At 34.8% G+C, this 24,978-nt stretch overlaps 1 pseudogene; it reads left to right on the top strand.

The window, feature by feature from the left end:
- Window positions 1-17,840: 17,840 nt before the first annotated feature.
- LOC103935285 lies at window positions 17,841-24,974 on the top strand (annotated as a pseudogene).
- The last annotated feature ends 4 nt before the right edge of the window (window positions 24,975-24,978 follow it).

Raw genomic sequence — 24,978 nt, forward strand, 5'->3', positions numbered from 1 at the left:
TATTTCTATGTAGGCTATGTATTTATTTGGGCTTCAAGGGACATGAAAAAGAAATCTCAGCCAAGTATTTGCCATTTGGTATATCTTCTGTCATATTGATTTTTAATTTTGCAAATTTGCAATTGTATTTTTCTTTTTAACAAACGTATTCTCAAAATCTTTCATGAAACTTTGTATAATATAACGCAAACAATTAATAGTGTGTTTACGTATTGATAATTAGAATAAATATAGGGAGTTGAATTTTGATTACAAAATGGTTTACTAACTTTGAATGAATCAAAAGAGTGGTGGAGCCCACACGAAATAAAGAATTAGACTCCCTAGATTGATGAAGTATTTGGATTCAAGAGGATGAGGAAATGGGGAATGCAAAATTTCAATCTGCCATTCAAATAGGTAAGTAATGTCAATCTCGAGGTTTCAATATCGTAAGTATCTTAGAAATCAAGTATTGAGATGTTATATATCGTAAGTATATTAGATATATGACCTCCCTTAAGTTATGTGTGGTCATTTACATGGTGCGGGCTGTATTTTAAACAATGCGCTTACTTTGGCCAAGTCAAGTTTTTTCCACACAATTTGAATCATGACGTTCTACATCTACCACCAGTGCAAAAGGTCGAGTAGTACTTATATGAACCTAATCATAGTAGAACTCGCCAAGTAGTAGTTGGTACTACAAGGAACAATATCTAAACATGAGGATGCTCCAAAATCATTTTGATTGCTCGTTCGAGAACTACAATATTCGGCTCTAGAACTAAATCATTTCCTTGTATATGAGAAGAACTTCCAAATTAATAGGAAGGAAGCTTAATCAAAATGAAACAAATTAGAATTTTTCTTGTATGATCGATCACTATAAATATCAACAACTTCAAATTGGATTAGTTTCTCTGCACCAAATAAGAGCTTGGGCCAAAAAAAACCTTACCTAAGTGGTTTAGGTATCACCAACAATGGTGAAGATTAAAAAAAATGATTAAATTAACTAATTTTCTTTTAATCTAATCCTTTTTTCTTTTGTCGAGAAATTAGATAAGAGTACATAGCAGATTTATATTAAACGAATATCTGAATAATACGGACAGTATGGTGGCAAAAGCTTCATGTGGATCGAAAATAGTTGAGTTAGGTTTGGCCCAATATTGTGTTCTGGACTTCATCCATAGCAAACAGCTCGCCTCCCTTCTATTTTCAAAACAGCCTGTTGGGCTTTAACGGTTGAGATTGCCCAATTCACTAAACCTAATGGCTACTTTCAAAATTTCACCCAAGTCAAGAGTAAAAAAGTAGGGTGTCCATAATATAAGGGAGTACATATATTACTTTTGGATGTAAACAGAACTCTCCAATTTAGAAATGGACTCTAAACTGTGAGTTTAGAATTGGTCTTTAAATTAAATTTTGTTAATGAAGATCTTTTAATTTAACAAAATATATTATTACTTGGTACTACGATCTAGTGGTATTCCTCTTCACTTGTAAGTGAGAGGTCTTAGGTTTGATTCTTGCCAAAGGCGAATTTGAATCGAGTTAATTCAAGCATATTGTGAGGCTAAGCTCATCCCCTCCCGATTAGTGTAGATAATATCGTTTGTTTAAAAAATTAAAAAATAATTAATAAATAAACAAAATGTCTTTTATTTAATTATGAAGACAATAAAAGAGATAAAGATGCAAGTTGCCTTTGATGTCTTGATCTGATTCAAAAGGATTGCTAGTTAATGTACTTTCTTGCACTTTTGTTAGATATAATTAGCACACTAAGGCCTCGTTTGATAGAGAGACTTGACTCGGGTATGACTATTCACTATATTGAAGACATTCTAACGAAGAAATAGATGAGAACTTTCATATTTTGTCTAAGTTAAAAGTTACTCATGAAGTGAATACATGAGTCATCATGTCATTCTCATGTAAGTAAATTCCATAGTAATTGACATTTTTTGGGAAGTCATGGCCAAGATTGTCCACACAAAATCATCATATACTATTTATTTCAAGACTAAGACACTTTAATATTAATCCCAAAATAATCCAAGGCGTAAACAATGTCAACTTTCATACATGGTTGAACCACGTGAGACTGGAGACCAAAACTCAAGATAACTCATATTTTGTGAGAAGTACATTATGAAAATAAATGCTAAGGAAACTCTTTAAAAGTGAACTTTCTGTTACTTTACAATTTTATGTCAATTCTCGCCCCAACATTAGGAAATATTGTGACAAAAACATGAGGTGTCAGAAAGTCCATAAAAAGTTCCACTTTTAAGAATCTCCTGAACATTTCCCGTTGTAAGAATGTCGTGTGGCCAGACACCTTCATTTCCCTTCCGACTCCAAGTATATGCTATGGGGAGTAGTACATAAGTAAAACTTCCAACTAGAAGATGACAATTGAATTGATGAAAAATGTGAAAGAACAATGGAAGCTGGAAAAGAGGGCGTGAAAGAAGGGCTGCCACAATGTCTAGTCACTGCAGAGGAAACATATACAAGGTGATAGACGATGGGTCAGCTTTTGTTGCCAAAAATGGATTGGGAATAATATTATTGGTGAAGACTAAAGATAGATATATGCATGTGATATTATGAGACATTAAGCCACACCACACACCACCCCCCCCACCTCTCGTCCTACAGCATAACACGGACCGATATGTATATGTCCAGTCACATTCAGTCAATTCAAGTACGTACGTACGTACGCGTGCATACGCAGTCTAGGGTTTCAGAAATTGTTATCAGGGCCAGTCCCGACATTGATCCAGCTCTATATACTTACCTGTATTGTATATATTGTGAGGAACCCTTAATGCAACTGGACCCTTGGTTATAGCAAAAGATTGAGTTGGGAAGGCAAAGCATACGATAAAAGAGATCTGACCTCAAAAATAAATAGAAAAAAAGAAATTTTTTGCTGCACAATTTTCTTCATGAGTGAACTGTTGAGATTGAACTAATTGAGATTTAGTTAAATCTCTTCACAAGTGAAAAAAAAATGTGTGGGTGAGCAAAGTACAAGATAGCTTTGCTCTCATGCACATCAAAGGACAAAGTTAAGGATAATGGTTGGGACTCCCACTTACGACTCACGAATCTTTACAATTCGAGCATCATAATCGAAACAATTCATTCTCTTTATCATCGTTTAAAGATCATATCTGCAAAAAATTATTCAATTTGGAGATCATTTAGTCATCCATACTTGTTAAGCCAATCAACGGTTTCGGTAACAAGTAACATCCTTATAATGAACCATCCATCTGTTTTATGCATATAAATGGTTAAAAGATCTCCAAATTGAATAATTTGTTGTATATATAATCTAATAAAGAGAATGAAGAATTTCGATTATGATGTTCAGATGATAATGGTTCGTTAATCGGAAGTGGGGAGACAAATCCACCATGATGGGACACAAACATTATCCTTTAGTTAAATCCCTACAATCACTCATGGAGAATTTTCGGGACATCCCTAACCAAATGGATCATATAATTAGTAAAGAAGTGCAAGAATATAAGAGTGTAAACTTTCTCTAATACAGTTTTTTATTTATGAGGATTTGATGTTTAATTATTAGGGATCTTGGTTTTTATAAATTTTTAGACACATAACATCGTTACGATATCTCATAGTTATAGCTAAGATCTTAAATTCAAATTCATCGAAAAATACATAATAAGGGATTTACAAACGTCTAGTTCCAAAAACTTTCATCAATATTTCGAAGTTCACCAGAATAACAAAAAGATCTCCAAAATTTTATTAAATATTATTAAACTGATGAGTACAAATCCACAAAGTTGTTTAAATAATAAACTGAAACCCTAATTTATAGAAAAACACTGAAGTCCATATTACGTACGTCAATATTTCGAGACATCCTTCTTCCCTTTTTGCATGTATTCTTGCTAAACTTTATTCTTATTTGGAGGAATTGACCCATATACTGTCTTCTACCGTTATATCGCTTTTCTAAGAACATGTTATGCAATTACTTAATACTACGGTCTAGTAGTGTTCATTTTCACTTGTAAGTGAAACGTTGTATGTTCAATTCTTGCCAAAGACGAATTTGAACCACACTATTGTTAGTCAATTGTGAGGCTCAGTCCACCACCTCCGTCTTAGTATAAATAATATCATTTGTTAAAAAAAATCAAACATGTTATGCAACATTTTCAAACAAATGTACCAACATTACTCACGTGTTATGAGGTGTTAGGTATTGATATTTTGTATTTTTTTTTTTTCCAAACGGTTTGTAGTTAGATATAGTGTACGAATGTTAAATAAGATTTTCCAAGTCGGAATAATTTTATATTGGTATGAGAAGCTAGCTTTTGCTTGTCGGCTACCACTTAACATGGTTTACATGTTAACCTTAATTATTATATTATAAGATTAGTCTCTTATTTTTTAAATTCTAAATCTATTTTTTAAAATGTCGTCCGAAGATCTTAGTGACAAATTAAAGATCCATTTCAAGAAAGACGGCTCTCTAATCATGGGAAAAATAGTCAAATAATGCCATCGAAAGAGATGTTACATATTTATATTATTCTTTGGAATATTGTACAATGTTAGAATTATTGAAAGAGAAAATTAGAATACCCCACTTTGTTTCTACAATTTTTTTTATTAAACAATTGTGTCTTTTAAAAATTTGATTAAGACGCTTTGATTAGTGGTCACCTAAGCATTTTTAAATTTATTTTAATTAGTTTTTTTTTTCTAAATGAAAATTGTTATATTTTGATTTTCCACTTAATATTTTTAGTTAATAGAGGCTTTTTGGCGTGTCAGAATCTATGCCCCTATGTTGGATAATTAATAGATATTAACTATTAAATCATCAATATTATTTCTTAATTTTTGAATTTTTAACATTTATTTTTCTATAATAAAACTTCATTGATCACAGAAAAAACTTATGAAAATAGCCAATCCAACATGATGAAAACACCATGGACGCTACATTTATCTTGTTGAGTTTTAGTTTGATTGCATGGTTGTGTAGTATGCAACAGAAAACAAGTGCTTTTAAAATATTGTAGCACAATATAATTTGCATAAAAGTTGTTGACGAAGGGGATTAGTTCGAGTGAGATTAATGTCATTTGGCATGAGATATATGAATGTGAATTTTAAATTGAAACCAAATTTAAATATATTAATTTCTAGTTTGAATTGTACTCATCCCATGTTGAAATGTACTAATATGACTTGGAACGTACCGATGTCAAACTGAAACATACCAATGCTGATAGGATATGTACCCATGCCAACTTAAAACGTACCAACATATCGTCTAGAAATGTACCCATGCCAAATTGAAACATACCAATGTTCATATGAAATGTACCCATGCCAATTGAAAACGTGACAACATATCGGCTAGAAACGTACCAATACTAAATGGAAACATACCCCATATCATCTACCACTAGAATCTATTTTCCAAATGTACCATGGTATGAATACTCAAATCAAGAGGTTTGCATAAAATGAAAATAGAAAGAGAATGAACATGACTCACAAAGGATGACAGAAGAGTATCGACTGATAGAAAAGAAATGGCACAAAAAGATTGTAGAATGGTCGTGAAAGAGGAACATAAATATAGATCACGTTAGAAGCATAAATAAATCTAATTTGAAATGTTTTAGATTTTTAAAACATACGTCTACTAGATTTTCGGAGATTTGAATAATTATTAGCTAATTGGTACATTATATATATGGAAAATTGTGTAATTTTGCATTAAAAATGCTACTTATAAAATATTTGGCACCTAAAATGTAAGAAAATGTTTAATATAAATTCTAAAAAGAATAGATGCTAACAAATTAAACAACGAGGCATTTAAATCTAAACACCCTTGTTGGAAAATCTAATTATTATTATGTGGTACGAATTGAGAAAAAAAAAAAAAAGTATAGAATATAAGAATGCGAGCTGTGAGTGTCTTGACTCTTGAGATGCATGGGGTACTGCATTACTCCAGCAAGGCCCCAACCATGAATTTGAGGGCAGAGAAGGTGGGGGACCCGGTGCCTGATCCGGATCCGGCGGTGGATGTATTCGAGTAGGAGAGCACAAATGTAAAGAGATTGACAGGACGGAGCCCCTCCACTTCACCTAATTTACCAATACAAAATTTATAATCTATTTTTAAAGAAAATGATAAGGCTACTCTCTTAAAAAAATAAGACTTTATATTTTAGCATAATATTTTATAATATTGACATAAAAATTAACGTTAAACTGTGAGCTGGCAGAAATTTCATAAAGAGACTCACTTTAAGAGAGTTTCTTTAATATTTATCTTAGTTTTAATCACTGAAGTTGTTATATAGAACTAGGGTCACTTGTTGATAGGAATAACACCGTTTAGGTAATTACAAATTAGATATAACCATTCTAGACTTCAGCTCTAGGTTTTATATTTGATGTGGAAGTTTACTATACTTTGTCCTTATAAAGAGTTGAGCTATTCTGATGGTAAAACATCAATTTTCTTTATAATATTCAAAGAGTTTACAATCTTATGAAACCCAACTGCTACACTTACTTCACATCACCAATTACCCACACAATTTTTAACTATTAAGTTCAAACCATGAACCGATAATAATTTCTTTGACACACCCCAACCGAGATCAGGGCATGCTGGCCGTCACGTGGAAGTAACGTAGCCATGTGCACAGTGCGGAAGCTAAAAACAGTAATATAAAAGTGCGAATAATTTAAAAACTAGCAAATATAGAGTGATAGAATATGTGCTAGCGTAATTAAGACACTGAATTCAGAGCCTAAGGCCTACAGCAGTCCAAAAGAAACAATACAACAAAAGTACACCCGAAGGTGACTCTACGTAGGTGAGTATCTGTCAGAATGCCGGGACGTCCTCCGGGAAAACCACCAAACCCGCTAAGCTACTAGAACCTGGAGGGGCGCAAAAACAAAAGCGTGAGTGGGCAAAACAAATCTCTTAGAAAACCATTTCATAAAACATATTATAACCCCTCGCCGTAAAACCTGTATACTTCCCAGAAATAAACATATATACGTAGATATGCCAAGTCATGCTCAAAGGTATGCCATCTCAAAACTTCATAACAACATGCAAGTGCTCAGGTATAAATCACATCGATATCATAACATCTGACAGCCGGAGTCCCCTAAGTGACCTGTACGGCTGAATCTAGAGCTCAAATCTCAATTTCCATAACTAACCTGCCCACGAGTCGGAACCACCTAAAGTGGTCTGTACGACAGGCCTGGGTGTAAAACATATAAACGCTCTAGTGTTACGATCACGTGAAGGCTGTGCGAATAATCACGGGTCACCTACGAGTCGGAACCACCTATAGTGGTCTGTACGACAGGACTGTGCACCTAACTTGGATTCAAGCTGAGCGTGTGGTGCGGGAGGTGAACAACACGTGAAGGACTGTGCCCTACTCTGGGCGGAAGCACTAACACCGGGGGTGCAGGTTATGAGCTCTCTAAGCATCTCTAACCGTTATTTAATGCAATCGTTAAATAATGCTTACCTGGCTACTTACCTACGCCTCCACAGCACCAACATATATAATGCAATCATAAATGTATATGTACTTAAACGTATATGCCACTAATCATGCATAACCATCAATCGTATAAAAATAATGGCGTAAAACGAAGCATTTATACTAATTTCTGGGAAATAACATGTATATAGGTATATACGGAAAACAAAAGCCCACTCACTGGTATGTAGAAGGGTCGTAGCCCCCCTGCCTCGAATGTGCACGCTCGTCCTCGGGATACGTGTCACCTATATGCGAATTAACTATAAAAACGTTAACTTTAGAGCACATAACCGTCCGTTCAAAATAACTTCTCATACATTGCTCAAAATGGACAAATGAATATACCAACGTGATCTACACAACCTCACGATCACACCCATTATTTTAAAATAATTTTTGGACATGCCACGCCCCCCCACGCGCCAGCACAGACACAGACCCACGCGCCCCCACACGCGGCCACGTGCCATGCACGCTGACGGCGTCAAGTGACGCCGTCAGGAATATTCCCTGGAACTGACGGAATATTCTGTTAACCCTGACTGACACCGTTAACGTCCGTTAGGAATATTCCGTTAAACCCTAACGGAATATTCCTCCTCCTTCTCCGACCAACCCTCTCGCCGGCGCCGTCGCCATCGCCGGCGCCGTCGCCGGAAAACCTGCAACTTAGGTTTTCTCGCTCGTTTTTCAACCGTTTTTCAAGATTTTTGCACCATTTTAACCCTTAGGACTAGTAGAACACGATCCTACAAGTTTTAAGGCCTAAAACTACGAGAAAATACCTATCCAAGTTCCCAAAACTCGGCCAACTTCGAACCAAGCTTTCCCGACGTCCAAACTTGTCCAACGAAGCACTCCCAAGCTCCTGGGAACCTCACAAACACAACTACAAGCTTCAAAAGTCCAAAAACAAGCTAGATTAAGTTTGCATGAACAGTGCTCAAAACGGAAAACCTCGAATCAACGTGAAAATGGTGGTTTCCCTACCTGAAAATGGTACCACCGTGCTCCCCTCGACCTCACGATCACAACTACACCCTTGGTTTCCTCGATCTGTGTGAAATATGGTGGATGTGTGTGTGTCCGTACCAGTTTAAGGAAGAGGAAGAAGAAGAATAAGGGCTCGGGGGAGAGAGAGAAAAGTCAGAGGGAGAGGGAGAGAAAGCAAGTGTGGATGTGTGTGTGTGGCCCAACACATGTCCACACCACACAAAACACCAAAAACGTAATAAGACAATCTAGGGGTAAAACGGTAAATTTACATGTACGGTTCGATACTTCCGGGACGGGATGTCACATTCTCCCAACTTAATCACCTATATTGGGGTTTAGGCATGATGGATCTCAAGTATGAGTTTATCTTAAAGCACTTGGCAATTAGTAGTGGACTATCTACCTACTTAAATTGTAGATAAGTGTTGTACTCTCTCTTCATATTTCCTTAGCTTGCATCGACTATCGAGTAATTGTTGTACTCTACTTTTGATATTTTTCTTAGCGTGTATTGAGTCAACTTTCATCAACACATATCTATAGATGGGTAAGGAAATTAGGTCTTAACTAGTTAGGACCAAAATGTTGTCCGTGAAACAACTATAATCTTAAAACTTTCTAATATTTATTATTCATAGATTTTGAGTTGAATTCTCACATTCTCACACAGCCATCAATGTTGTTCTCATAGAAGGAACGGGCCACACAAAATGTATATGTATTGAGGGATGTTGACCTAAGTATTCAAAACATTATTGTTAGTTTCTTTCCTTCATTTAAAAGGAGGAGAACTCGAAATTTTTTCTTTTCATCAAAGTATTGTAACAAATTAAATATGAATAATTCAGTAACTATATAATATTGATTTTTTTTTTTTTTTTCTAAATAATTTTGGTTTAATGTAGTATTGTAATTAGACTAAAAACGATTGCAATCAACAAAATATTGGTCAATTGCAAGCATCCACTAGTGGGTGACAAATATAATCAAATTGAAAAAAGATATTAGTCTCGGCTATAGAGGAAAGCGGGGGAGTGGGTCAACACTAGTGATGAACCCATTACCCCACACATGGCTCGATATAGTTGAGTTCTTCTGATAAAAAAAAAGAATCATTGCCGAATCTTCTTTATAACAAACACACACAAATACATACAGGCAGGGCGAGGGGAACCGGGGGAGAGGGCCAACACTAGTGATGAACCCATTACCCACACGTGGCTTGATATAGTTGAGTTCTTTTGATATTCAGATATCAGAAATATGCAGAATATCTAGCAAACTTTGATGTGACAAACGCGCACAAATACAAATGGGCAGGGTCTGCCGACTGAAGTCGGTCAACCCCTTTTAAGAACAAAATGCGTTGCTAATTCACTGGATTCTGTATACAATGCATGCCATCCTGCTGCTGATTGTCGGTCCAGCCTCCAGCCAGCCGTTTCCAGATTTGCTGCCGATCTGCACCATGAACGATAGGTCGTCCAATCTTGAATCTAAAGTTGACGATGCTTCCATGTAGTGACCAAGATGAACTAATTCATATAAACATTGACATGTCAACGGATGTGATAAGTGTGTCGTGCCATTTGCCAAAAAGTGAAGTTTGACAAGTTTAACTTGGATGCGTAACTATTTTGTCTTTAATTTATTTTGCATATTAAGGAGAAATACATGGATGACAGATATAAAATAAATGTATAAAGAAAATACACAAAAAAAAATACTATGTTAAATTGATTTTACTTACAAATATTTTTTTAGGATTTTTAATGGTCCTTGAAATTGATTCTCACCATCAAGATGATCCCTGAAATTGAAAATCAATCAATGTAGTTCCTAAAAATAGGTGTCACAAATCAATGTGGTCCTTCTATCATTATTCTGTTAAATTTTTTTGTTAAGTACTGATGTGGCACATAAATAAGTCTCATAAGTCTTTTTTTTTCTCACAAATGGTCCTTGAAATTACCAACGACATCAAAATGGTCCCTAAAATTGAAAATTGATCAATGTAATCCCACAGGTAAGTATCTCAAATCAATGTAGTCATTCCGTCACAATTCTGTCAAAAATTATGTTATGTGTTGATGTGACACATAAATGGGTCAGACGAGTCTAATTCAATTAAAAAAAATTACAAACAAGGTTAAATAATTTAATAATTAATAAAAAATTTGTCAACCCAAAAGCCCAGTCCTACAATCACCTTCGATCCCAGTCCAAATTTTTCTACCTCATTCGTTCTTAATTCTCTATAAAAAATTTCAATACACCCACCTGTACACACTTCAACACCCTTCACCGAATTGAACCTGGATTGAGATCACCTTTGGTGACGGCTTGGCCCATTGCAACGACTACTGGGACACCACCGTTAACATTTAAGCGCTCAACGTCCTCACAACTTTAATCTTGGAGAGCTTGTTCGGCTCTTCCCTGGTGGTATGCTGATGCAAAGAACGATGAGGTATGCCTTAAGATAATGAGGTTATAACCTAGGTGTGTCCACTTTTGGTTGAAAACTATTTCCACACCCCCTCTTAGGCATTGGTTAAGCCTCATACCTTTGAGAATTTATGGAAATGATCTCTCTTTGAAGTAGGTCCTACGATAAGAAGAAAAAAAATTCATTGTGGCAAAAATGTATTTAGACAATTTTTTTAATTAATTATTAAACCCACATAAGCATATAACAATTTTTTTTACAAAATTATGGCAGAATGACCATATTGATTTCCGACACATATTTTCAAGGACTACATTGGTTGATTTTCAATTTCAGAGACCATTTGTGATAAAAATTCGTAAACCTTGTGGAGCCCATTTATATGCCATATCAGCACTTAACGGAATTTTTAACAGAATTGTGACGGAAGGACCACATTGATTTTCGATACCTATTTTGAGGGACTACATTGATTGATTTTTAATTTCATAGACCATTTGAGATAAAAACCTTTTTTTTTTATTCATTTTTTCTTATTTCTTCCACTCTGTCATTGTCCTTTATTTCTCATTTTTTTGCATATACTTTTATTTATTTATTTATTTATTTTTTATATCAAGCACACTGAATGAAACTAAAAACTTAAAACAAGTAACGATTATCAAACGAGGGTTAAAACACTCAAACTATGCACTCCAAGCCTTGCCTAAAGTTTTGAATTACTGTGTATGAATTACAGAACAGTATTCTAAATTTCTAGTACTTGAAAAGTAAAGATATTACAATCAAAATTAATTAAGTGGAAATTGCCTAACTCTCATACTTGACTTTACAAAGGAAACCATGAAACACATAATACTTAAGGAAAACTAAACCTAGATTGGATACTAAGACCAAATACTTAAAGGAAAACTAAACCACCAAAGTACAAAAATACACCAAGTAGAGGCATGATATACTACGTTGGAAGTTGGATGATGCGGATAGGCTTGCTTAGTTCCATGAGTGTAAACGTCAAAAGCAATTGAAGTGCTTTCAAAAGATTGAAAGAGTTTTTATAGAAAATGTTTTTGAATTTCACAAACACTTGAAGTACTTTCTATCAAAACCACCAATTATGTATGTTTCTTGCAAGAAACACATCAAATAGTTTTCCCGAATTAACTTGGATTTTTATTAATGATTGATTTCAAGAATATTTTTTCTAAAAACGCTTTCCGTCATTTAAATGCACTTCCCAAACTAGCCCTCAAATTAGCTAACACATTTGTTTTCAATAGGAGCTTTTTAATATTGATGCTACTGAAGTTGTGACTTAATTTTCCCGTTGCATTTATCGTACGTACAACATTATTTTTTGTATATAAGATATATAAGGGAACAAAGAATCAAACACCAAATCTCAAATGTCAGCGCACATAAATGCTCTTAATAAACTTGAACTATGAACTCTTTGCAACATTCGTATACCAGTCTAATTTATAATTAGAACACAATTTCTATTATTGATAATTATGATATACATAATTGTTGTATGTGATGACATAACATTTATGGATGCAGTGTAGATAGGTACATTAAAAAATATGAGTCCAACAACCGGATGTCCGGTCAAGTGCAACGTCCATGCATTGTGGATCTTGTTGGCGTAGGGGAGTCGATTACTAAACATCGCACATTTTATTGCCTCTACACACATCACGTGCAGGTGAATCTTATTTACTGTTTCTTGGGCTTGATCATTTGATTTTTTTTTTTTCACCAAAAAACTTTCCTTAAAGGGCTAAATCGAGAGTTCAATTTATGTGAAGAATAATTTTTGGCTATTTAAAAATGAGTAAAAATTCTCACTCAAAAAAATTTTACAGTTAATTTACAAAACTTCATATTTATGATCAGAATTAGTTATATTAGTGATTTATAATGATTATCTTTGCATAAAAATAATCAAAACTTAAATTATTTAGTCAATTAACTGTAACAAATAAATAGTCGTAATATTACAATCCATTGCCTAAATAAATCGGGTATCTATTTTCTATAATGATTGATTAAACGACTATAATTTTAATTAATTTTTTTACAAAAATAATTTTTATAGGATAATTTATAATTTATAATAGTAATCAATTTGAATTGAAATTCGTACTGTATCATTCTACCAATAAAAACGGAAAGAAATCGATCATGGGTTTTAATACATTTTCGATCCGCATGCTTGAGTGGGGTCACTAGAGGTCGCTGGTCAGTCAGACTGGCACAATTCATTGAGGAGGAAGAAGAAGAACCAGGAAAGCTTTTTTTTGTAAGTCTTTTCAAGAAAAGGTCTAAAGAAAAAGCCATAATGACCAAATTACCCAGATTTTTGTTTTTCCCAATGGAGAAGTTTCAGGTATAATTGAATGGCAATTGATTATGCAGGTCGGAGGGTACTAGGGCCAACCATGTCCTTTAAGGCAGAAGAGAGCCCAGACAGTTGAAAAGTAAAAGAAATTCACTTTTGAGAAAGAAGCCAAAAAAGGCTTGGGTTCGCGAGCCAAGACTAGGGTTTAGAGAGCTTGGGGGGCCTGATTCTGTAACTGTTAAAACTGAGCAAATTAACCTGCAACAGGTTCTGAAAAAGAAGAAAAAAAAGGAGAGAGGACGAGAGGAGAGCAACAAATTCTATATCAAAGTAACCTGTTATTGTGTCGTTTGTTGTTATGTAAGTCATTTTTTATTAAGAGATGATGTATTGAGTTTATCGTCTTATATAGTCTTTTATTTAGTCTACGAAAATAAATTACGTGACATAAGTATATCATTAATAACGTTTCATACCAATAAAATTTATACATACCATTATTTCATCAACACGAGTGGTCACCTTAACAAATCCAATAAGTTCTCCTACACTATACTAACCCAATGGGGTGTGTGGAGTGGTAGGTATAGTGGTGGTGGCCTTCTGGGTGCAAGTGCCTAGACGTCCCACAGAGGCAGAGAATAAACCGGCCCCATTGCTGAATGCACAGCTCTCGTCTTCATAAATCCAATGTTTAGTAAATACTTGAAACTAGTACAAATTTACGAATCCAAATTCTCGTCGGATTTTCTTTGTGGAAATTTTAGAAATTCGTGAATTATATTCGTTCATCGTATATCGTGCGATTAAAAATTATTTTAAATATTTTTATTTAAAATTAAATACAAACAATACCTGATAAAAACTGATTGCACAATGTACGATAAGCGGACACAATTTACGGATTCTCAACATCTTCACTAAAAGAATTTGGAGAGGATCCTGTTGGCAAATTTATCACAAGACTTGGCAAATTTACCACAAGACTTGTCACGTGGAAGTTTCCCTCTTCGTTTTTCCTAACCTAAATAGTGTTCTTCCTCATGAGATGGAATGAAAATCTTAGAATAATTGATTCATTTTATGGAGGAATCTAATTTCCCCAACTCTTCAAGAATATCAAAGATAAATGTCTACTAAAACAAGTTAATGGGTAGACATAATGTTGACTGTTGAGGGGGACGAATGCCTAAATTAACATCATTAAGCGAAGGCAATCGGTCGACTCATAACATTTATTTATACATATCTAATGCTCACTCTTTATTGATTAAATACTATTATACTAGTAACAATATAACATTAGTTAACTAGTAAAAGAAACACTATATAATTATAAATTTCTAACATGGTAGTGTTACAATATGAATATATTGTGACATCACACTAAAAATCACATTATTTTTTTTTTCCAGAGAAATGCCTCGCCTCTCAAGAATGCTGAGGAATTTCACTTCAAAATCTTTCGTGGCCGATCCACATAATTTAGTAGTTATGATCGAAATCGTTTATATTATAATCACCAATAAAGATAATCTTTGCAAAAAAAAAAAATCAATTTAAACTAAAGTTGTTTAATCAATCAGCTGTAGTAAATAGATAGACGGTTCATAATACTTTTATCAATTATGATTATGTGTTTTTATACAATTTGACGATGAAGCACTATCATTCATTTACTTAATTATTTATTACAAATAATTTGTACATAATGGTTTATAATATTAACGATTCATATCATTAACATTAAAATTTGTGAATTGACTACTAAGTGTGTTGAGGAATCGTTAACCAGTCTAGCATTTCTCAAATTTTTATCCAAACTTAATCACCTAATGATGAAATCCCTTTTGTGATCATCTCCCTGATTCTGTGGTGCTGTTGCCCAGGCAGCTGCCACGCACATACAAAATTACGCATACAAATCCCTCCACAAAGGGTTCCTCAGTTCCCCTTCCAATCCCCTAGCTCTTTTAAAAAGTTGGGAGAGTACTATTTCACAAGTTTTATATGCTACATTCCACATATATACCTTTCAAGGGGACATCCTCCACCACATATAGTAATTTTTTTTCTCTTCCTAGTACTAAAAAACTTTATGTTATATTTGCCTCTATGAGAAATAAGAAACGACGAAAAGGAGTAAAGCAGAACCTTAGAGCATATTCAAAAGAGACGTCAAATCCAAAGCATTAAATTTAAATTTGATGATAAATTGTCAATATTTTCCTTTTACCCGATATGCCAAAACTTATTGCTTCATTTATGTTTTTTTTTAAACAAAAATAATAAAAGTTGGATTGTTGTTGGTTAAAAAATAATAAAATAATACATAAATGTGCTAGTATTTAAGGTAAGACAAGTAGAATGCCTTTGGAAATAACAAAAACTATATTTGAAGGCAGGGTCAACTTTGACACTTCTTTGTCCATGTCAACTTAGCCTTTTTTTTTCATGTATGCTTGACATCTCAATTGAAATAAATAATCGTCATTATTACTGTTATATGTCTATGTTGCATTTTTAATATCTCCTTTTGATGATAATCAGAGTGAAAAAAGTCCCTTCAGATAATCATATCGATGATCGCAATTAAAAAGCAGAAGAAAAAAAAATGTCAAAAGTGTTGAAGCACTTAAACTTGAGGTAATTGCTGAATTTTGAAAACTGGTCTTTTTAGTCATTCAATTCGGTAGCTCTTAGTGGGATACTGCAATACAAGAGAGAATGCTTTTATGTTGCTGATGAATATTTCGTTTGGAAGTGTTTTTAAAATGATTAGAATCGTTTTTGGTGAAATTATTTTTGAGTTTTATAAGCATTTAAAGTGTTTCCTGGAAGAAACACGAGTTATGTGTTTCTTACAGAAAACATTTTAAGTACTTTTTTATGATTTAATTGTATTTTTATTAAGTATTAGTTCCACAAACACTTTTATCAAAAGTGTTTTCATTCAATTTAAAAACACGCAAACGCGTTTCGACACTAGAGCTAATTGGGATTATGAACTCGTGATGATTACGACTAATCGGGGGTTCCAAAAGTATAAATTTTCTCGCAAGTGACGTTGGCATGGTGAAGTGCAGTCGTTTGACCAATTGATACAGTGGTTGACCCACTCACAAGATAAATTGATGCTTAAGCTATCAACTAATCAATCAATGACTCAATAATTTCATTTTTCCTTTTTTTTGATACAAGAAATATGGGACGGTGAAAATTAAATTTGAGACCTTCACATAAAGATCCTTTTAATCATTAGTGCTACAAGTTTGTTGCTAATTTTATTTTCTTATTTAGAGCTAAACCTTGTAATTAATAATTCATTCTTCTCAAACTAAACAAAATAATAACTTAACTAGGAACTAGACTTTGAGTTATAATTTAGGACTAAGTATGTTGAGTTATAATTTAAGACTAAGTACTCTAAAATATATACTTAGAAGAATCCTGACAATCGAAGCCTTGGGGGAGGTAAGAAATTGATTTTAGGACTTGAGAAGTGCATGTAATATGATGTTATCTTTAATTTGTAAAAACTTGATTTAAAAGAATAAAACTATTTGTACCTTTTCAACTAATTATCTGTACATCATCTCACTAATAGTAATGAGACGTATCCACATGAGAGATGCAACTCAATCGGCTACGTTATTTTCAAATTGTGTACTCGTTTATATTAGAGACAATATTTAATGGTCAGCTGAGATCGTATCGGTTTTGAGATTTTAGGGGTCATGTGCAAAAGATAATAAATGGGCCATTGCATAAAAACTCCTGCAACAAAGGTAATTGATATGTCTGTAGTTGTATTAATAAGGGATCTAAATGAAGTATTATTACTTGTGAGTTATAGTTGAAATCAACAAAATTTTGAAAGAAATAAATAAAAACACAATTTATAACAAAGCCGGCAAAACCAAGCTAAAAACATAAAAGTGATATACCTCTTATGCATATGAAGACCATATTTCTCTTATTCACATGCGAAATCTACTAGATTTCCAAAGATAGATTTCATCTTTAGGAGTCTTTTAGGATTTGGGATCATGTGCAAGGGCACCTACTGCACATGCCCAAAACCACCACCGTCACCAAAAGAGAATTGAAGTTTATTTGGGGCAAAGTTGCTAAACAAAGGTTAATTCGTATGTATTGTACCAGAACCGTATAACATCCCAGCATTGAGGATGCGTATCGTAGTCGGCAGCATATAAAGGAACAGCGAATAAAGCACTATCATCTTCAAACCAACAAAATTATAAACAAAATACAAATCATAATTATATAGTAAAATAAATTAACCGTCCTTCCATACGAACTCACTCATTTCACTCGGTCTAAACTCTTTCATGTGTTCACCCAAAAAAAACAGTCTTTCATGTTACAATCTCTAGCTCCTCTTATAAATACACCCCTTTTCCTCACTTGTCTAACCCACCCACCAACTGATGAGCTCTCCCTCTCCATCTCTTATTCAGATGTTGAAGGGCTTTGGCCTTTTCATTTCACTATAGCCTTGCTTATTTAGGTTTCTTGAAATGTGCAGAGGCTTTTTGATAGTAGAATTATTAAAGTAAGGGAGAATCTGTAAAGCTCAGGAGGGATAGCGCCATATGAACAAAGGGTCTAGTTACTAGGTAGGCGTTTCTTTGTTCATCATGCGCTATCCATCCTGAGTTTCATGGCTTCTTCATACTAATCTCTCTCTCTCTCTCTCTCACTCTCATGGCTGCTTCTGACATACCTCTGCAGAGTGCGTATATCTTTCCCTTAATTTTGGTGTTTATTAATCATACAACAATAGCTTAAATTTAATTTGTATGGTCCTTCTCAGTTAAATCTAGCTAGGATCTTCAGCTAGCTAGCTGTTCTGAAGCTCTTTTCCATTGAAGGTTTACACTAGCTAGCTTTCATCCTTTGATCTTAAACATTAAGGGATTTTGGGATTTTACCCATCTGAGAAAGAACTATATATATTACTACTTATAGTAATATATATGAATGCATTTTTTAAAGGGTAAAACCCAGAGATTTGTTTCCTGATTAAGCATATTCATAGTTACCATGATTTGTTGTTTCTTTTCTCCATCTTCCCGCTCTCACTTTCTTTCTTATATTGATAATTATTTCACTTTCTTCTGTTATTGCTCCAGAATATTCTTTTAGATATTATTTTCTACAGTCGATGCTAGATGTCAGTAATTACTTCTTGAACTGTCTTAACTTTCAATATTTCTTTGAAATCTGGGGATTAATTTGTCTAACTTGGATGTTCTCAAATTCCACCTAATTTTTGTCTCATGATCTATGTTTCTCTAGCAGATTCGATCCAAACCTTAGTCTTCTCTAGAATAATGATAACGTTTTTGAGATATGGAACCAGTAACTGGTGAGTTGTGCTGACTGCAAGAAGCCTCGACGCCTCGTGAGTTGTGATGAGAACTAGGGTTTCATGGTTTGACTGAGTCTTTTGGCAGGGCAGCTTTTTCAATAGTGGAGAGGTTAGTATGAATAGTAACGGTCAATGTTGACTACTTCCCTTTAGCGTCTGGAATTTTTTTTTTTTTTTTTTTGTGTACACTCGTGTTGTTCATTTAAATTCTTTAAAAAATTAAAAAGTGAAACATATTAATTTTGTTGTTTATTTATATTTAAAAAAAACATTTCACACCATGTGACAAGTGTTTCAGATAAACACAAATTTTCTCCAAAGTCACAATCTCGTCCCTTAACCTAATAAAAGAGATAAAATTAGCAATTCGTTGGTGTTGCTATTGCTATTGCAAACGAGATGATGATGGTGAACTTGACTTCTTTCATACGTAATTCATATTTATTTGATATATATGTTCTCTGTGTATCTCCTGTTCTATGTGCAATATGAATCATCTGGTTGGCCATTAATAGCCACGTGTACGGCCGGGATGGATTGCATTTCGGGTGCTGAGAAACTTGATATAACTTTAGGGTACAAAGTATGTCCTGCTATTTGGGGACAAAGGAACCAATTTACCAGCAATATTTTGATATCCAATTGTTCTTGCTTAAACAAATGATGACGACGAGAGATCTTCATCTTCGGAGAAGATAATATGTGATCGAGGAATGTGCTTCAACAGGACCCCCACCACCAGCTTTGTGCCACAGCCTGGCCTGTTTACCTTTTCCCCTCTCGCCCTTGCAAGAGTTAGATGGTTAAAATATCCAAGTGTACCTTTGGCTTTACATGGTTAATTGGTGAAACCCTCAAACTATCTAGGGCTTAGTTTATTCAATCGGCCTAAATATATCTGTATGAAGAAAATATAATCCTTGAAATATACGAGAATTCGAACTCGAATGGTAACATATCAAAAAGAAAAACATTATATACCCTTGAGATATGAGGAAGAAGAGAATGAGAGGATGACGCACTCCAACCAGAAAAATAAAAATCTCCACAGCAGCAGCATCAACTAGAAGAGCGATAGTACAGTATTTGCTTTTATAACTCTTATCAAAGGTTAGATCCAAAATTAGTTATGATCACCAACAAGTCGCCGTTCAAAAATTAGAGTATATATCTCCTTGCTGCTCAGTAATTCCATGATCAACAGCAATATTAGCTTCTTGAATGGACAGTGAAGAAATACTTCTTGAGGTTTAAGGTACTGGTCCAATTTTGAGAGCAGAGCACTGGAACATATATTAATGGTAATTCGATTGATGGGCTGAAGTTTCAAGATCATGAGGTTCTGAATATTTTTCTTTAATTTGTACCCTGACAATGCGCTCATACACCTACCATGTATTAATAATTCCTCTTCGGTTTTTGAGTCTTCACATGCAGGATTCAGCGTAGTAACATAAAAGATAAAACAGTGCAATGTATGTATTAATTCTCTGAGACAAAGTTAGCTGGGGAAACTTAATAACTTATAGGTTGTGTGCGATTGCAGCTATACAGGTTCTAGCTTTTTATGGGTTGGGCCTTGAATTAGCTTAAAATATGTGGTCCATTGCAGAAGTATGTGGTTGATTGCATCAATGGTCAAGAAATTCGAATAAATTTCACTATACTCGAGTTTGAACTTTTCTTTCATTTTAATTTTACTGCATCCGGACTCAAACTCTCTCTGTTCACTCAATGTAGTTTTGGTTAAATTAGCAATTGAAATAAATAAATAAATAATTGAAATCCAAAAAGAATCCTATTTTCACGCGTCCCGTAATTTTTTTGTTCTTAGATCCAATAATATTGGGATTGGCTTCTCTCCTAGCTAATGTTAGCTAAAAAGCTTATAATCTTGTCATTAATGAAGATCCTATGTCCATGACTTAATGTTAGGTTTTTCTTTAGTATTTAAAAAAAAAACTAGGTTTCTTTTTAAATTAACTTAATTAGCTCTCACGATTTTTTAATGCTAGAAAAATCATAAAAATGATTTTGTCACTGAAACGTTTTTACATCAATTTTTAAATAAAATAGTACAGGTAACATTGAAACAGTAAAGAAATATAGGGGTGATTTCGACAAAAAAAAAAAGAAAAAGAAAAAGAGATACCAGGGGCGATACAAAATATTTGGGTGATGGGTAAGAAATATCAACAATATCCTCACAAACTATTTTTTTTTGTTGATCCCTTATAAACGCCCCCTTCTCTCTCTCTCTCTCTCTCTCTCTCTCAACATTTGCATGGTTAGGGTTTCCAGTTACTTCATTGCATGGTTAGGAAATTCCCACTTTCCCATGCCCCAACCCCTTGGGATGGAAGTTCGAACAGATTTCAGGCGTCCGTGAAAGCTCAGGCCGGCAATGTGACCATAGATCTCAACAATGTCTACCCTTCAACTATAATTTCATGTGGAAAGGCTCGAGAGGCAGGCTCCCTCAGCTTACTTTACGGTGAAAATCCGTTGAAAAGTTCATTCACACTTCTGTTGTTAGAGTTCGCATTGATTATCGTCCTCACACGTATAATCCGTGTTCTTCTAAAGCCTCTCAAACAACCCAGAATTGTCTCAGAAGTCATTGTACGTTCCTCTTCTTCCTAAAAGATCTTGCATATTAATTTGTTAACACACACACACACACACACACATATATATATATATATATTATATTATATATATGCATATAGAAAACGTTCATGCACGCACTCTCTAAGCAATCGATTTTTGGTTCCAATGCCCAGCGTCGTTATATATACGTGTGTGTATATATAATATATATGTATATTTTTCATTATAAAGTTCATATATTCTTGACTAGGTTGTACGATATTCATCATTTTGGTATTCCAATTGACTTGATTAACTTTGTTTAGGGAGGTATATTCATTGGACCGTCAATTTTAGGCCGCAGCGAGAAATTTACCTCAGTTATATTCCCAAAAAACTCACAATTCATTGTGAAAAATATTGGATTAATTGATTCAGTTTTTTTTTTTTTCTTATCAGGAGTGAAAATGGACGTTTCCCTAGTGAAAAAAGCAAATAAGAAACAATTGTGCATAGCATTTGCGGGAATGCTCATCCCTTTAATACTTATATCAATTGTTGCATTCAGTTTGCGCAAGTCCATGGACAAAGAACTAGCTAGAATTTCTTCACTTGGATTCATTTGCTCCGCTTGGCCCTACCGTTGTTTCCGGTCATCCACTCCATCCTCAAAGAGCTTAACCTTCTGAGCTCGGAGATTGGACGGCTGGCATTGTCGATATTGGTGATCAGCGATGCGATTGGAGTGTATAATAATTTTATTTGAGGCAGCTAAGCAAGGTGAGGGCAACCATCTGGCTGTGATATGGTACTTGATTTCTTTGGTTGTTTTTCTGGCCTTCATTGTATTTGTGATTTGAAGGAGTTTGTTGAGAGTTGCTGGGACCACCCCAGAGGGGCAGCCAGGGGACCAAACCTACGTGTTGGCGATTTCGTTGGGGGTTTTAGTGATGGGATGTTTGGCTGACATCTCCGGGATGGCGATCGCAAACGGTGCGTTCTGGTTGGGTTTGGCGATCCCGGATGGCCCTCCTGCTTGGATCAACAATTGTGGAGAGGAGTGAATTGGTTATAGTGGATGTTTTGATGCCATTTGCTTTCGCAATGGCTGGGCTTTATGTGGATGTGAATTCCATGAGCTATGTTTGTTGGTCAAGCTTGAGTCCCTTGTTTGCCATCACTGCGACTGCCTATATGTAGCTAAGTTGCTTGGAACACTAATCACTTCTGCCTTCTTTGAGTTGCCACTCAGAGATGTGTGACGCTCAGCTTCATGATGATCCTAAAAGGTCACGTGGAGATAGCGGTTTTTCTCCATTGGATGGACAAAAAGGTAAACGTACGTCATTGGAATGTATATGAAAGAAATGTTAAATGGACTTATAAAAAGCATAAAGATCATGTGAAATGGCAGTCTTATAAAAAGCATAAAGATCATGTGAAATGGCAGTTAATTTGTCCTTGTTGCATCACATGACATTGTTAGTCAACACATCAACAGCTATATTAGATGGCAAAAAGATGTGACTGAAAACTTCCACTACTTGCATAAAAAGGTTCTTAGATTTGTTGCCAAGACATTTAATTTACACCTAATGAGTATACTCCATGACAAGCTATTACTGTTAATAAGAAACACGAAAGAATCAAACTAGAGAAAACAACTTCTTATATCAGTTTTGTGTTTTTCAACTATGATCGAGTTTAGATGAGCTTAATTGTGAAGAGCCCTCAGACCGAATTGTGCTTATATCCAAACTGCGTTACTTTTGAATTTAGGGTTTAGCATTTTTTCCTTTCCTAGAAAATCATAAATGAAACATATTTCTAATCATCCGAACTCACTTGCTAGCTTTTTTGTGTCTGTACAACCATACATGCACAGATAATGGCGATTCCAGGGTTTACAATGATGGTGATACCGTCACTACAATGACTGCAATATCCACGCCCTTGATCAGCATCCTCTATGACCCAACAAGGCCATACATGATCCATAAAAGGAGAATCATCCAGCACACTCCTCCAGCGGACGCAGAACTTTGCTTAGTCCTATGTATCATCGAACTTGTTGGCAGGGCTTCTCCTGTGCTTATAGACCATGAAAAGCAGGAAGAGCATAGTACCATACAGATCTATTACCAAGACCATGAAAAGCAGGAAGAGCACAGTTTGTCACACAATCCACAATGTCTTAAAACAATACCAAGAAACCAAAGGTGAGTGTGTTAGTCTCCATCCCTTCACAGCTATAGTACCATACAGATCTATTACCAAGACATTTGTGACCTAGCTCTTGTGAAAAAGGCAACACTGGTAATTTTGCCTTTTTACAAGGAGTTTTCGGATACCCTTGGAGGACAATTAACAGAAATTGTGAGGAATGTGGTTAGATCTGTCAATTCAAATGTGTTAGCCCATGCACCTTGCTCAATTGGAGTTCTGGTTGACAAGGGTCATGTTATACATAACCAACTGGCAATAAGGAACACTGAGCTACATTTTGTCTTGCTATTTTTGGGCGAAGCAGATTCTAGGGAGGCATTGAGTTATGCAGATAGGATGGCCGGAAAATTCAACGTGTTGCTGACTGTGATTCGGTTTCTTTTGCACAATTCTGCTGGTGATGATGAGATGGAGAAGAAGTTGGATGACGGGGTTGTGACATGGTTTTGGGTGAAGAATGAGAGGAATGAGAGGGTGGTTTATAGAGAGGTGGTGGTGAGGAATGGGGATGAGACAATCTCAGCCATTCAATCAATGAATGATGATAATGAAAATAATTATGACCTTTGGATTGTGGGGAGAAAACGAGGGATCAACCCTGTGCTGATATCTGGGCTATCATTTTGGAGTGAGAATGATGAGTTGGGAATAATTGGGGACTATATTTCGGGCTGGTTTGGTATTGCTGTGCTTTAAAAAAAAGCTGCTTCTGCTGTGCTGTGAGAATAAGCAGCTGTGAAATACAGCAGCAGAGTGTTTGGTAAACTTTTTTGTAAAAGTGCTTTTGAAAAGAAAAAAAAGCAGTATTAGAGTGTTTGGTAAACTTTTATGTAAAACAGATGTGAAAAAAGCTGGTTTTTCAAAGCTAGGTTTTGCAGCTTCTTGTTTTTGGCTTTTTTTCATCCAAAACTGTGAAAAAAAGCTGAAGCTGAGTGTTTACCAAACACAAAAACAGCTCCCAGCTTTTTTTGATAACAGCTTTTTTCAGAATCACCTCAGTACCAAACCAGGTCTTCCTCTCTCTTGATTTTTGTTGTACTGCTTCTGTGTTAGTGGTACAACAGCAGATTTTGAGGGGGCAAGGGTCAGATAGTACAAGTGGAAGGTTTGCATGTAGCCCTAGCCCTACTCAGAAGATGAAGGATTTGTTAACTTCGTGGTGTTGCTAATTAACTAGGGTTTGATATTTCATAAACTAGATGAGTATGTATTGCTAGTTAGGTTAAGGCTTCGAAAAATGGCCTTTGAAAGAGAATTAGGGAATTGAAACCAGCTGAGGTAGAATTAATAGAGTTTAGGTGAGTGAATAAAATGAGTACTCATTTGAATATATACTTAGTGATGTATTATATGTTGTTACATGTAGAGATGCTTCATATCATGT

The sequence above is a fragment of a genome, unplaced genomic scaffold (assembly GCF_019419815.1).
Source record: "Pyrus x bretschneideri cultivar Hongxiangsu unplaced genomic scaffold, Pyrus_bretschneideri_v1 Contig39, whole genome shotgun sequence".
Classification (NCBI taxonomy): domain Eukaryota; kingdom Viridiplantae; phylum Streptophyta; class Magnoliopsida; order Rosales; family Rosaceae; genus Pyrus; species Pyrus x bretschneideri.